Source organism: Phyllostomus hastatus, unplaced genomic scaffold (assembly GCF_019186645.2).
Source record: "Phyllostomus hastatus isolate PE091 unplaced genomic scaffold, TTU_PhHast_1.1 phas_scaffold_345, whole genome shotgun sequence".
Lineage (NCBI taxonomy): Eukaryota > Metazoa > Chordata > Mammalia > Chiroptera > Phyllostomidae > Phyllostomus > Phyllostomus hastatus.
In genome coordinates, this window is record NW_025334024.1 from 5147371 (window position 1) to 5161733 (window position 14363).

Genomic DNA, 14363 nt, shown 5'->3' on the forward strand with positions numbered 1-14363 from the left:
GGGATGGGCTGCTCAGCTCCAGCAGATCGGATGCTCTTTCAGTGAGTGACGTGGGGGGCAGTGAGTGGAACTCCCGTTCACGGCATGGGAGGTGGAGCGTGAGAACCAGGCTCTTCCCTTTGTGGTAGTCCCTACTGCCTCCCCTCTTGAGTTCTATTTGGTGCCCACTCATTTTTCTCTGTGTATCCTCTGACCTCCTGTCCATTCTGTGATCCCTGATATTGATCTAATAAATTCTCATTTTATTCCACTTAACATAGCTGATGGTTTCTGTTGCCTGCAGCCGTGGATCCGGACAGATTTTGTACTAGAAATAATTAGAGGTTCTGAAGTGTAAACTCCTTTTACACTCGTAGGTAATTTTTTTGCTTCATCTCACTTTACACATTCAACCAGACCCTAGACTTGTTTGGGTGACGGTCTCTGTAAGTCACGGTTATTTGCATGGCATCACATGCTTTGCAGAGCATCTTAAAATATTGATAAATTTAATCCCAATGCCCAAACCAGAAACAGTTTTACTAGCAGAAAATATGACTATGTTTCACATACACTCCAGAAATATTGCAAAATCAAACATACTTGTCCACCAAGAAGCCAAGCTGCAAACCTTCAAAAATCAGCTGTTTAAGTCTTATCTTTAATAGTGGCTCACCAAGTATCCATTCGCTCTGTCATCTCTGAGGACTTGCTTGTGGGCAGGCAAATGGTAGGTGACAATGGTTAGGGACTTCTCTCTATTCTCTTCAATTTTCCCAGGAAGGGGAAGAGGCTGCCCTCACGAGATTTTAGCAGTGAGGTACCCTGGGCTGGCTTGTGGACCACCAGCAGGGTTCTCCAGGAGCAAAGGTGGACACCCATCATCATTCTTGGGAGTGGTGACTACCTTCCACTTTCATTGCTACTGAGTGCTTTCATAGACTTCTTTGATAGTCTATGACGCATGAAAACCAGACTATAGGAAAATGCTCCTTTCACTCTCGAGCCACCTTTAGAGAACGGCAACAGTCTTTGCTAAGAGGGATAATCAGTTAATTCAGTGCCTACTATGTGCTAGGTCTTGTGCTCCAAGCACTTTACTGACTCACCCAGTTTATCCTTCATGGTGACTCTATAACCTCGGTATTATTTCCCACCTTTAACAAGTAAAGAAACTGAGGCACATGACAATTAAATGTCTTCCCAAGGTTACACATGTGGAAAATGAATGAACAGAGATTTGCACTCAGGAAGTCTGGCACTAACTGGTATGTTTGTGTTGGTATTCAGTGGTGAAAGTTGTTCTAGATTTCGGGACTGTCAGCTGACATCAGAACTAGAATGTATAATTTTATTGTGAAAAATTGAAATACTGTAAAGCTATTGGGCCAGTTATAATTGCACAGTGAGGGCTGAACTCCTCTGGTTTTGGTTTAGGAGGCAGAAGAGCAGAGAGGTAAAGCGACCTGCTTTTTGATTGGACTTCCTGCATGTGAGTCTGTGTGACCTTGGGCAAGTTCCCGAATCTCTCCGAACCTCATCGTGCTCACCTGTGAAATGGGGCAAAATTGCAGCACCTTCCTTACAGGGTGGTTGTGAAATTAGAGGTGATTATACGTGTAAGGCATAGAGAACGGTGTCTGGGACAAAGTAAATGCAGCTACTCTGTTGTGACTGTGAGCACGTCAGCACAGCTCTGAGCGAGGGGCTGACTGAGCGTGACGGTGGTGGGGAAGTGGGCTGGAGGAGGAGGAGCACAACACGCTGATGGCAGGAGAGGGAGCCAAGGCAACCCAGGGCAGATCTGGGCTGAGGGTGCCCACTCCACCCCGGGGCCCGAGGAAGCAGCGTCTGCAGAGACCGCTGCTTTAGAGTAGCACGTTGTATTTGACTGTGCCGGCTCAGCGAGTCTTGAGAAGCAGCCCGCATGCACAGCATGCCAGGTGGGGCTACCCCTTAGACCATTAGCATGTCCCAGGGCTTCAGTGCTGAGCCTCCTTTCTTGGCTGTCTTCACTCACCTATTTGGGTGCGTCAAAGGCTCAGGGATTTAAATTCCCTCTGAATGTGGATGATACCCAGACTTTTACCTCTAGACTGGACTCTCCCTGCTATCCAGGTCACCTGCTCCCTCCATCCCAAACTCTGCATGATCAAAACCGAGGTCCTGATGTTCCCCCTCCCCCATGCCACTTCTCTAGTGAGCCTGCCTGTCTTGCAGCTGGGCCACCCCGCTCTTCCAGTTGTTTAGGACAAAAGCCCTGGAGTCAACCTTCATCACCTCTCTCCCTCCCTCTCTCTCTCTCTCCTGCACACACATCCCTCACACGATTGGTTAGCAAATCTGTCCCCATTCCCTTCCAAATGTGTCCGGGATCTGCCTGCTTCTCACTGCTCCCACTGCCCCCACTCAGGTCCCCACCCACAGTGCCCCTTACCTGGATCACTGTGGCACCTTTCCCAGTGGTCTGAGGTCTCCCTTCTCCTTACCCCCTTCCCACCTCCAGGTGGCTTTTTTTCTAAAACCACCAGGGCATTTAATTTCTGGTCTTATTCAGAGTAAAAACTCTTACCCCTATATGTCTCTGGTGTCATTTCCCTCCTCTCCTCTGCGCCCTGACTCACTCTGCTCCAGGCATACTGACCCTCCTCCCCGCCCCAGTCTCACCCCCCTGCCTCAGGGCCTTTGCACTGGCCGTTTCTCCTGATTGGAGGATTCTTCCCAGATAGCTGCATGGCTCACTCCTCACTTCCTCGAGTTCTCTACTGAACTGTCACATCAGCAGCAAGGCCTTCTCCGGCCCCTGTCTATAGTTACAGAGCCCCCCTTCTTTCTCTGCCTTACTCTTTGTACTGGTCACCTGTTACTATGCTATTTATTTTATTTTTTTTTGTTCATTTTCTCTCTCTCCCACTGGAATATAATCTCCTCGATGAGAGATATTTTTGACTGTCTCTGCTGCTGCAGTATCCCCAATGCCTAGAGAAGAGCCCAGCATGTGATAGGTGTTTATTGAACATCTGTGGGATGAAGGAGTGATTCAGTGACTGAAGAAGGGGCTTACCCCCTCTTAGCCCTGGTTCAGCCCCAGAGGTCCTGCTGCACAGTCAGAGCCCTCACAGAGGGATCTAAGGCTGTTTCAAGACAGCTATGGAAGGTCTGAGCTTATCGTGAGATTCTGACACTGTTAGAATGCACGAAAAAAGCCCAGAATTAAACGTGTGGGAGAACTGCAGTTTACAGTTTCATCACTTGAAAATACAAGCTTTGAGATTCCTGTGAAAAGCAAGGTGGGAGCAGATGATGAAACGCATTTCCTGCATTACGTACATGACTCCCTGACTGCGGTTTCAGTACCTGTGGCCGTGCTGAGGCCGTGAGGAGCCCTCCCTGGGACCCGGGGTGAGTGTGCAGCTACCCGGTGTGGGTGACTGACAGACAGCTGAGATAATAAATAAATCAGCCATTTCCCCCGTCTGACTGACTGCTATTGCAACCCTGAAGCGTGTAGCTTTCTCAGTCAATGCTATGTTGGTTGCTTCTGTAGCAAACCTCATCTATTTCAAATGCCTTTATTAAAATTTAAAAAAACCAGCTAAGCAGATTTAACAGCTTGGAAAACATTGGGCAAGAAACAGTATTAACATTTGTCAATATTTTCTGTATTAGTTCTAAGAATTAGTTTCTCAGACAGATAAGAATGACCATCATAATTATATTCAAATGCAACCAATTTGAAACCATGCTTTCAATAATGAAAGTCTGGCCGATGGCAAATTTATAGCAACATATGCAATCAAGTGTTCAAACGGTGCTTGCACTGTAAAATAACCTCCACTGTTTATCCAAATGGTCAGCTGTTTTATATTAACCACATCGAACACCTCTGACTGAGGTTAATAATGAAAATCTTCCATCTTTGGATCATTACAAAAGCCAGAATTCTATTTTTATCCAATGAAGATATTAAATCTTTAAAAATCAGTTGCTTAATTTATTCGGCCTTGTTTCCCACTGGCTTCTTCATAATAGAAAATCTGACCACGAAAAGCAAGAGTCAGCTATGCTAATATATTTACATAAATAATTAAAAATTCTACAGCGGAGTGGGCAATAAAATGTGTTGCTACCATAAACTTCCAATGAAAGAACAGCGCTTTAATTAAAAATTACAAAGACACAACTGTAAATAATTCATTTATATTTCAAGTTCTGTGTGTTGACTCAAGAAAGAAATAACTCATTAAAAAAACACAATAACAACAAAACCAGAAATGATCTCACCCCAAATCCTATTATTGAGGTCAGTTACCACATTTAATTAAGATGAGATGTTAATAATATATTTGAGTAGAGAGAGGCTCTTCTCTTAATTTCCCCAGGTAGAAGTGTTATTATTTGGCCTTTAACTTCTGATTAAAATTTAAAAGGCGGGTTATTTTAAATTAAATTAATTGGGGTGACATTGTTTCACAAAACCATACAGGTTTCAAGTGTACAACTCAATAAAACATTGTCTGCGCACTGCATCCTGCCCTCATTGCCCAAAGTCAAGTCTCTTTCGGTCCCTGCTTATTCCCCCTTCCCCACCGCCCCAGTGCCTGGCTCTCATTGTACTGTTTTCTGTGTCTATGAGTCAATATATATATATTGACTTAATTCTTTACCCTTTTTATCCAGCCCCCAAACCCCCGCCCCTCTGTCAGTCTCTTCTATGTATCTCTGCTTCTATTTGTTTGTTAAATTATTTTGTTCATAAGATTCCACATAGTGAAAAAAAAATCCACGATGATCCCAGCTCTGTAACAAAAACAAAGGTGGGAGTCACCCCAAATTAAACTCTTAAATCTGGTTTCGAAAGCCTTCTCTCTTTTCTCAAAACAGTAGTTTGCCCTGGCTGGCGTAGCTCAGTGGATTGAGCGCGGGTTGGGAACCAAAGTGTCCCAGGTTCGATTCCCAGCCAGGGTACATTCCTGGGTTGCAGGCCATAACCCCCAGCAACCGCACATTGATGTTTCTCTCTCTCTCTCTCTCTATCTCCCTCCCTTCCCTCTCTAAAAAATAAAAACAAAAACAAAAACCAAAAAAACAGTAGTTTGAAATCCTCCTTTTCCTCCCAATAAATGGTAAGCTACCACGCCTCTGTGTTTCTGAGAATGCCCATGATGACGAAATCTGAATTTTCAAGCGAACTGATTTTTGCCCTCTATTTCCAGAGGCCTTAGAAGATGCAGAATAAAATGTCCCACAGCCAGCCAATGATTTTTGCTCAATTTCCCATCATTTTTTTGTAATTTCTTCAAATGGGCTTCAATATTAGATTAAACAAGGCGTTAAAGAAAAGGGCTTTGATGACTCACAGGAAGACGAGCACAAACTGGACCTGGGCATTTTAACAAATCTTTTGGGACTGAATTTTCATCACTGTATGTTGCAATCTATACCAGTGTGAGCCCATGAATGAATTCTACCCCAGAGCCAAAAACCTCCATGTCCAGGGAGGAAGACTGGGAAATGACTTAAAAAAACAAAAACAAACCCTGACGAAATCAGGACAAAGTAGGCTGCCGTTTTCAGAGAGATGGGGATCTAAATCGGATCTGATTGAGATATTCTGTGTGCAAAGAATAGGCTCAATTTGCATCAAGGCTTTGGAGGAAGAGCCGGCTAATGGATAAGGCTGTTTGATGTCCCTTCCGTGGCCCCGGGAAGGCCAGCTAGAGGCCCGTCCTGCTCAGGCCTCCCTCCCAGAATTGGTTTAAAACAGGGCCACCCGCCTGTGTTCTCATGGTTGGGAGACAGCAGCCAGTGCTGGAAGATGAAAAGTCATAGTGACAGCGACAAACCGTGTCTGTCTGTGCACAAACTCGTTTGCACGCAGACGCCCCAGCCTTGCTGCCGTTCACTCCTGTCATGCCCAGGTACTGAGCACTCGCACATGCCAGACCCTGGCCCGGGCTTGGACTCTAAGACCTCCGAGACTCTAGGGTATTCTCTGTGTCTGGTGGTCTCCTCCCGAGTCATATCAAGCATACCAAAATGCACCCACAGTGCCAATACATTTTTTCTCTTGTAAAATATTTGAACTGAATTTAAAACAATTTTTTTGCTTTTGGAATTCTTTGGCTATGAGGAATTTTTCATTAATAATTCCCTGTGATTTCCCTAGCGCATACTCAGACATTCTTGCAAGGCAAGCTTTACAAATGGTTTGCGAATGGAAAGACATTTTCACAAATGTTAAATTTAACCTGCTACAGTCGTCATGGTGCTATGGGCAGTCAATATTTATTCATTTCAATTTTGCTGCTTTCAAATTTCTGAGTCAATGGATTATGTGCTCAGGTCCCCGACAGTTCTGCAGGCCCCTGGAAAGTTTGAAGTGCTAGGTGCCTAAAGTGCTTCCTTAATTAAAAAGGTGCTGATGAGGCCCCGGCACTTTATCAGGGAAGGTGACACACACAATTGTTACTCTCAGAGCACCTGAAATTTAGCAGGAAGATGGACAATTAAGGCTGGAATAACAGGAAAGTGCAATGAGGGTTATACTAGGTGTTCAGAGAGCTCTGGGAGGTAGTCGGAAGGTCAGGGTGGCCTGCCTGTGGAGGTCATGCCTCCTCCGACATCGGAAGGATATGCAGAGGTGGGCACAATGGCTGGTGAATGATGCACCAGGTGTTCTTATCGCAGCCTCTGCACACCTCATCCGTGTGGCTTCCTTCCACAAACAGGCTCAGAGAGGTCGCACTGTCTTCATCACCAAAAGGGAGACTGAGAATTTCTCATTTGCAGGATGGTTGTGAAAATGAAATGACTTTGGTGACAGTGCTTTGTCAAACTTTCACGTAAAAATGGTAGGCATAGTACTCATCATACTATTATCATCCTTTTCAAAGTATATTTCTCCAGAGGTTGCGGACATCTTTGCCTACTTTGGTCTGGACCCAGTTCCCAGGAGACAGAGACCTGCACAAGGCGTGGAGATAGTGGGGTTTCTGGGGAATTCAGGTGTCTGGTGACGAGCGAGACACTCAAGATGCTCGGGAACAAGCAATTTCTGTGGCTTGGCTCTTTCTCCCCAGCTGAGGATCGATGGTTCTTACTCTCTGAGGGAACAACGTATTTCCCTCCTTCCTTCACCAGCCTCCCTTCCTCTCTCCTTCTTCCTTCTTTCCTGGGAGTGTTGTCCTTTGCAGAACGTGCTGTTGCCCATAGGACTATGCGCTCCCTGGGAGCTGCAGGGAGGGACCACTTCTTTCACCCGTGAACGGGCAGCACCGAGCAGTGTCAGGCCCACAGTGGGCTCTAAATCAACACCATTAAGTGAATTCAGTAAATGAATGGGTGGACAGCTCTAATCCTTGTGTGTTTTTTTTTTCAAGCAGTTGTCTTTAGAAACACACATATCTATTATTTTGATTGTGTAAACATCTAAAGTCACGGCATGTTTTCATCTTTTAAAATTTACCAATAATTTTTTGTTACATAAAAAGGTTCAAGCCCCATGACAGAAACTTCTGGGTACCTTACAATATCCACTCTTCCTTAGTAAAGATATGACCATATATCCCAGCATGTCATGCAACTAGGTATGGTCATATGACCGATTTTGGCCAATGAGATTTAAATAAAAACCTGGTTGACTCCCAGGAAGTCTCCTTTAAAGAAAAGAAGTCACCTCTTTTCTTCCCCCTTTCCCCTTCCTGCTGCAGGAATGCAGGTACAAAGGTTGGGGCACTAGCACCATAACAGACTGTGAGGAGGAGGGCTCCCGCGGTGGGGTGGGGGGTAGTGTGGGGCGGGTGGGAGGATAGTGAGCAGGAAGGAGCCTGGGCCCCACACAGGTCTGTGGAACGGCCACCCAAGCCCTGGACTGCGGTGCCTACTCTAGACTTATTTTGGGTGAGAAAAAAAATAAACCTCTGTCTTCTCTGAGCCACTATCATTTTGAATGTTCCTCTTATATGTAGCCAAACTCAATCCTCACAGATACAGTGCTTCTTGAAAACACTCGAGCTCCCTAGATGAATGATCCTTTCCAAGAAAATGTTGAGCAGTGATAGGTAATTTTACATGGGTGGGGACAGTATTTTTCCTCCACACATATCTTCTATGTTCACTGTGCTGGCAGAAGTCTCTGCTGCAGAGCTGTTTACTACAGACCCCGGACAAGATGAGATCTGTCTGAAAAATGTTCAGGATGAAATTGCTGCTCAGTTGCCTCACCAGAAATCCCCTGATTGTTAGGAGAATGAAATAAGTCCTTTCAGGCCGATCAAAATTATTGAGCTGCCAGCGGATCCCCGAAGTAAGCAAATCAAAGATGCACCGGTTAATGTCTGTTATTCATTTCTTCTTTTGTTTTTGTTTTTTATTGTTGTTCTAGTACAGTTGTCCCAATTTCCCCCATTGGTCTCCCCTGCCCCACCCACACCCGGGATCCCACAGTCAGTCCCCACCCTGTTGTCCACGTCCATGGGTCATTTATACCTATTCACTGATTAGACCCTTCCCCTTCTTTCTGCCCTTCGCCCCCTCCCCGCTCCCCTCTGGTCCCTGTCAGTCTGTTCCTGGTTTCCCTGCTTCTGGTTCTGTTTTGCTCGCTTGTTTGTTTTGTTCATCAGGTTCCTCTTATAGGTGAGATCATATGGTATTTGTCTTTTACCACCTGGCTTCCTTCACTTAGCATAATACTTTCTAGTCCCATCCATGCTGTCAGAAGGGTAGGAGCTCCTTCTTGGAGAACGTGGGGCAAAGGCTGTCAGTCCTTGCCATGTGAGTATAATGATCACTGAGCTGCTTTTTCTGACAATAATTAGCCAACAAGTTCGGTTGCACAAGTCTGTTCCTCATTAGAGACACTGTAATGTCATTGCAAAGTGCCAGAGACACTGTAATGTCATTGCAAAGTGCCCAGCTCCTGCCTTGTGTGTGAGGAGAACAGGCTCTGTCCCTTTGTCATGATGTGTTGAGAGGACAGAGTGTGGGAACCGGCTCTGCTCTAGGACACGGCAGTATTGACATGACTCTGGAGCAGGGAATGACTTTCTAACCACAACATCAATCGAACTCATAGGGAAAATGTAAATTTGATTGTCTAGGTATTAAAAAAAAACAAAGAATTCTTTATATGACAAAAGTTAATGTTAATATTAATACTTCTGTTCAAGCAAGGTATTTTCTGAAAATTCTTCAGAAAATTAACGATGCATTAAACAATGTAGCCACCAGCATGCCCATCGACCTTTTTCTTAAATAATTGCCAACAGTTGAAACGAAATATCTAACAGTAAGGGAATGAATAAACTAATGAGTATAGTCATGTAATCGAATAATAGAATAATACCAGTCAGCAATTAAAAATAATAACTATTTCTTGACATAGAAAGCTGCTCACCATACACTGAGAGGTAAAAATAACAGGTTCCAAAGCAAGATGGATGGTGGGAGCCGGCGCAGTAATAAATAACGAAAGCACTCAGACAGATGATCGAAGCAGGTACACTCCAGTTGTTGCAGGGGGGATCTCCTTGGGTGGAATGATTACAGATTTTTTATTGTCTGTTTCATTCTTAACTGCCCTTCCAAAAGTTTCCTCTGTGAACTGTATTAACTCTATAATAAGGATAAGGAGATGCAAGTTATTAAAAGGAAGAATTTCATCTGCCACTACACCACTGCTGTCCGTTTTGATTTGGCTGAGAGCACAGTGCGACTGGCTTTGTAACACGTTTTAATAACCCAGACTTTTTAGTGAGAATATTCACTCTGATGTCTGGACACCTCCTGTCTTTAGAGTTACAGGCTTCTTAGAGATCAAGGCGCCTTTCGCTGATTTTAACGTTCCCTGGTGAGATAAAAGGGTGCATAAAAGGGCCAGCAGTGCCTGAGACGTGCTTTTCATCATAGAAGACAAGATGTGGGCTGGAACGAGGAATTTGTTAGAAGTAAGTCCCTAAGTTTTGTGGGGGCTGGAGATGGGGAGGAAGTTTCCCATTTTAGACCAGAATCAGGCTGGCAGGATCTTGGTCAGGTGGAGAATTTCTAACTGTGCTAAAAAGCTTTGAGTGCCTGGTTAGTGATTTGAAATGAAATGGGGTTATTGGAGCTGAGTCACAAAATGTCTTGGAATGAGCTAGAGCTAGAAAAATAAATAGAGATGGGGGAGGTAGGAGAGAGAGACAGAGACAGAAAGAAGAAGAGGAAGGACGAGGGGGAATGAGGAGAGAGAAGTAGAGGAGCAGGAGGAGCAGGAGGAGGGAGAGAAGGAGGAAGCAGCAGGAAGGAGAGGAAAAGACTGGGCAGAGGGAAGGAGAGGAAGGGAGACAGGAAGAGAGAACCAGAGACAGAGAAGAACAGATGGCCAAGAGACAGAGAGCGAGATGGACCTAGAGGGAGAAGATGCGAACAGAGACAGAGAAGGGGAGGGAGAAAGGGCAGGGGGACACGGAAATACAGAGCAGGAGACAAAGGAAGTGGAGAGAGCAAAGGATATACCCAGAAAAACAGGCACAAATAGAGACACAGTGAAGGCATGTGGACACATACAGAGTCACCGGCAGACTCTGCGCCGGCAGACACGATAACCTGCGCCACCGCAGAGCCCGGGCAGTGCTATTGCTCCGAATCAAGCCCATCAGGGCAGGATGGCGGGGACAGCATCTTTTGTGTGTGCCTTTGTCCGCTAAACCTTGAGCTCTCTTTGTGATAACAATAAGAGTTCTCAGTGTCAAGTTCTTCCCTCTTTCAATGTCTGCTCCCTGAAGAATCACTAATTCAGCAACAACAACACCACTCACAAGGCCATCGTGTCTTTCCAAGAATCCTGGGGAGCCAAGTGCAGATTATTAGAGAACGTGTTCCAGCCTGGCCCTCCCGGCAGCCCGGCTCAGCCCCTGCACACACAGCGCCCCAGGGACAGCGCTTCTCAGTGCACAGGATCAAAGGCGGCAAGTAATTAATGAGCCTTTTCTTCCAGAAGAGTCCCTGTGACAGTAGCGCAACCTGTCAGTGATGTTATCCCTGCTTCTGATGAGCTCAGAACCAGCACCAGGAGACCAGAGCGGAGGGGAGGGGAGGAGGAGGGGAGAGGAGGGCCACTCAGCACCAAGCTGAGAAAGGGTCACTTCTGGCAACTCTGGATCCCAGCAGGAGGGAATGTGTCTGGGGAGTGAGGCCAGAGAGAGAAATTCTCTCTCTCTCTCTCTCTCTCTCTCTCTCTCTCACACACACACACACACACACACACACACACACACACACACACAATTACTTTGCTTTTGCTTCAAGGCTGGAAAATGATTTGTCCAAACACTGCTCAGCCACAGCAGTTGGTGAATGCTAGAGCACTTAGGCCTACCGGCTGCAAACACTCGGCTATATATTCTGAGAGGACGCACAGAACTGACCTTGGTCCCAGTGGCTCTCCCTGGTTCCTGGTGACCATGTATCCGTTCCCTGGTGACTATGCATTTGTCTTCTGGGAAAAGTCCCCTGCATTCCTTTGGGAAACCACTGCACCAGGCTGCCACAGTGAGAGGCTGGGGTCCATGGTGGGCTCATGGACCAGGACGACCTACAGGCACATCCCACCCTCCCATTCTGGCTGGTTGAGACGGGCACGTGTTAGAGCTGGCTCAGTGAGATCCCGAGCAGGTCCCAGGGCTAGTACTACTGGCCACGGAGGGTCTCTGCTGGTAGGACCCAGGAACTGTGTCCATACAGATACGGCTGAGAATGAAGCCGGCCCGGGGAACAGCGGATCCGAGAGGCGGAGGAAGCATGTGTTCTGAGAGCCTGGATTCTCACCCTGGATGCCCTAGTCCCCACGGACTTTTCAGTTACCTGGGCCAACACGGGCGTTCTTGGCATAAGCGCTCTGAGGCGGGTTCTGGCAACTTGCACCTAATACCTGTGGCGACCAACCATAGAAACATGGAGCTCTTCAGAGCTTTCTACATCCCTGCTTTTCCCACAGGCCTCGCCTCACGTACTTTACAAATCATATCTCTGACCTTGTCTCCCACAGCGGGTGCCACTGACATTCTACCTGCGACAGAACGGGGAACCCTTGTGCCCCACCTCCAGTAGCTCGGTCTTTGCTCTCCGGGTCTCAAGTGTTGGCTCTCGCGGGTCACCCCCTTGCTCTCCAGGCTGAAACCCCGCCCCCTGACTCAGTTTGCTGAGTCTGCATTCTGTGTCCTATTACTATACTCCAAGCACCACTCCCCACCACCAGACAGGATTTCCTTCCCCCTCTCAATCGGCTGCCCGGGGTGTGGGGTGGCCACAGCTGCGAACAACATCTCTGTCGACCCTGAAGGTGCTCTGAGTCAGGAGGCTCAGGACTCCTGCTCAGGCAAAGCAGGCTCACTCGCGGATGTGTGAACCTGGGCTGAGAGACCCTGAGAAATGGCCGTAGGTGGTTCACTTTCCTGTGAGATCCTGACAGGTCAGCCTGTAAGTCCCATTACCTAGAGACTCAGCACCGCCCTGTCCGATCTCGGGCCTGGTTCGAAACACATTCTTCGGTTCTAGAAACTGTCTGTGGAATCTTCCAACATATTCTCCCTTTGCCCGGGTCAGCCAAAGCTGGTCTTAGATAACTCCGACAGACCCACCTGTCCACCCGTCTGTCCCACCACAGTGGGACCTCTCCTCCCAGACACTTGCGCCTGCCCCTTCCCATCACAGTAACTCTTTCATGCCTGGCAACATCCCAAGTTATGCAGCCATAGCTGAGTCCCGGGTTAGGCAATACCAATCCCATTTCAGTTCATTTTCTCTCTCTCTCTCTCAGCTCCTACTGTTGAGTCCAAAATGACAGCTAAGCACCAACGAAGATGCCTGAAATTTGTCCAGCTACTATACAATTTGTTAAGCTACAAGTGTCCTCATCTAACTACTTACAGAACATTTTCTTTTTGATGTTTAAGTTGCATGGTTCCTTTGCCAGATATCAAGAAAGGAAGGAAGGAAAAAAGAAATGGAGAAACCAAGATCAGCTATTCCAGAGTCACATTATTATAGGGTTTGGTGTTATTTCACACCTGTATCTAGTTGATCTAGTACTTTGGAAAGTTTTGTAAAAATAAATCCCCTGTTGGTGTAAAGACAGTCTGTTCAATAAATAGTGCTGGGAAAATTAGACACATATGTACAAAAGGAATGAAATTACACCACTTTCTTACACCACGCACAAGAATAACTCAAAATGGATGAAAGACTTCCATGTACAACTTGAAACCATAAAAATCCTAGAAGAAAACATAGGCAGTAAAATCTCCAACATTTTTTATACCAGTATTTTTTCTGATGTATCTCCTCAGGCAAGGGACACAAAAGGAAAAAATAAACAAATGGGACTACATCACTGTACAAAGTTTTGTACAGCAGAGGAAACCACCGACAAAATGACAAGACAGTCCACTAAATGGCAGAACATACTCACCAATGCTATAGTACATCTGCTAGGGGTCAATAGCCAAAATTTATAAAGACCTTAAACAACTAAAAAAAACCCCTATGATCCAATTAAAAAGTGGGCAAAGGACCTGAACAGACACTTCTCCAAGAGGTCATGCAGATGGCCAACAGACACATGAAAAGATGCTCAGTGGCACTGATCATCAGAGAGATGCAAATTACAACCACAGTGAGATACCACCTCACACCTGTCAGAATGGCCATCATCAATAAATCAACAAACAACGAGTGCTGGCAAGGATGTGGAGAAAAGGGAACCCTAGTGCACTGCTGGTGGGAATGCTGACTGGTGCAGCCACTGTGTAAGACAGTACAGAGGTTCCCTAAAAAATTAAAAATGTTTTAAATTGGATAAATGGTGACAGAAAGAGACAGCCTTGGATGGGGAACACATAATACGATATGTAGATGATGTATTATAGAGTTGTACACTTGAAACCTATAGAATATCATTAACCAATGTCACCCCAATAAATTCAATAAAAATGTTTAAACATCCCCTTTTGGGATTGGAAAATAATTTCTGCTGCTGCCTGCCAGCTTGCTCCATGGTTGAGGGGCTGATGCGAAGACTGTGGTGCATTTTCAGGAGTTTCAAATCAGGAAAATAAGACACATGTTTATTAAAAGTGTGTCTAATACTGGGTTATCTGTACCTCAGATGAGAAGATTAGATTTTGGAAGAGAAAGATTAATAACTTTCTTTTGCAGAGATAAGTGCGCACTTGGACTTGCATGCTGATTGTTTACTGTGGAACAATGGGCCGGCGAGGGCACCTTCTCTTCACTCGCATTACATGCACTGCGGATAATGATCATTTAATTAAGCCTCATTATGAAATACCTTCTATCTGAGCACTGGACAGAGCTTAAAGGAAGACAGAAATTACTGAAGACTT

The 14363-nt window shown here is 45.9% G+C and overlaps 1 protein-coding gene across 1 annotated transcript in view; it reads right to left on the reverse strand.

Annotated features, from left to right (window-relative positions):
• Positions 1–14363, reverse strand: part of CDH13 (cadherin 13) — a 1008841-nt gene that overhangs the window by 75068 nt on the left and 919410 nt on the right. The gene's annotated exons all lie outside the window — the stretch shown is intronic.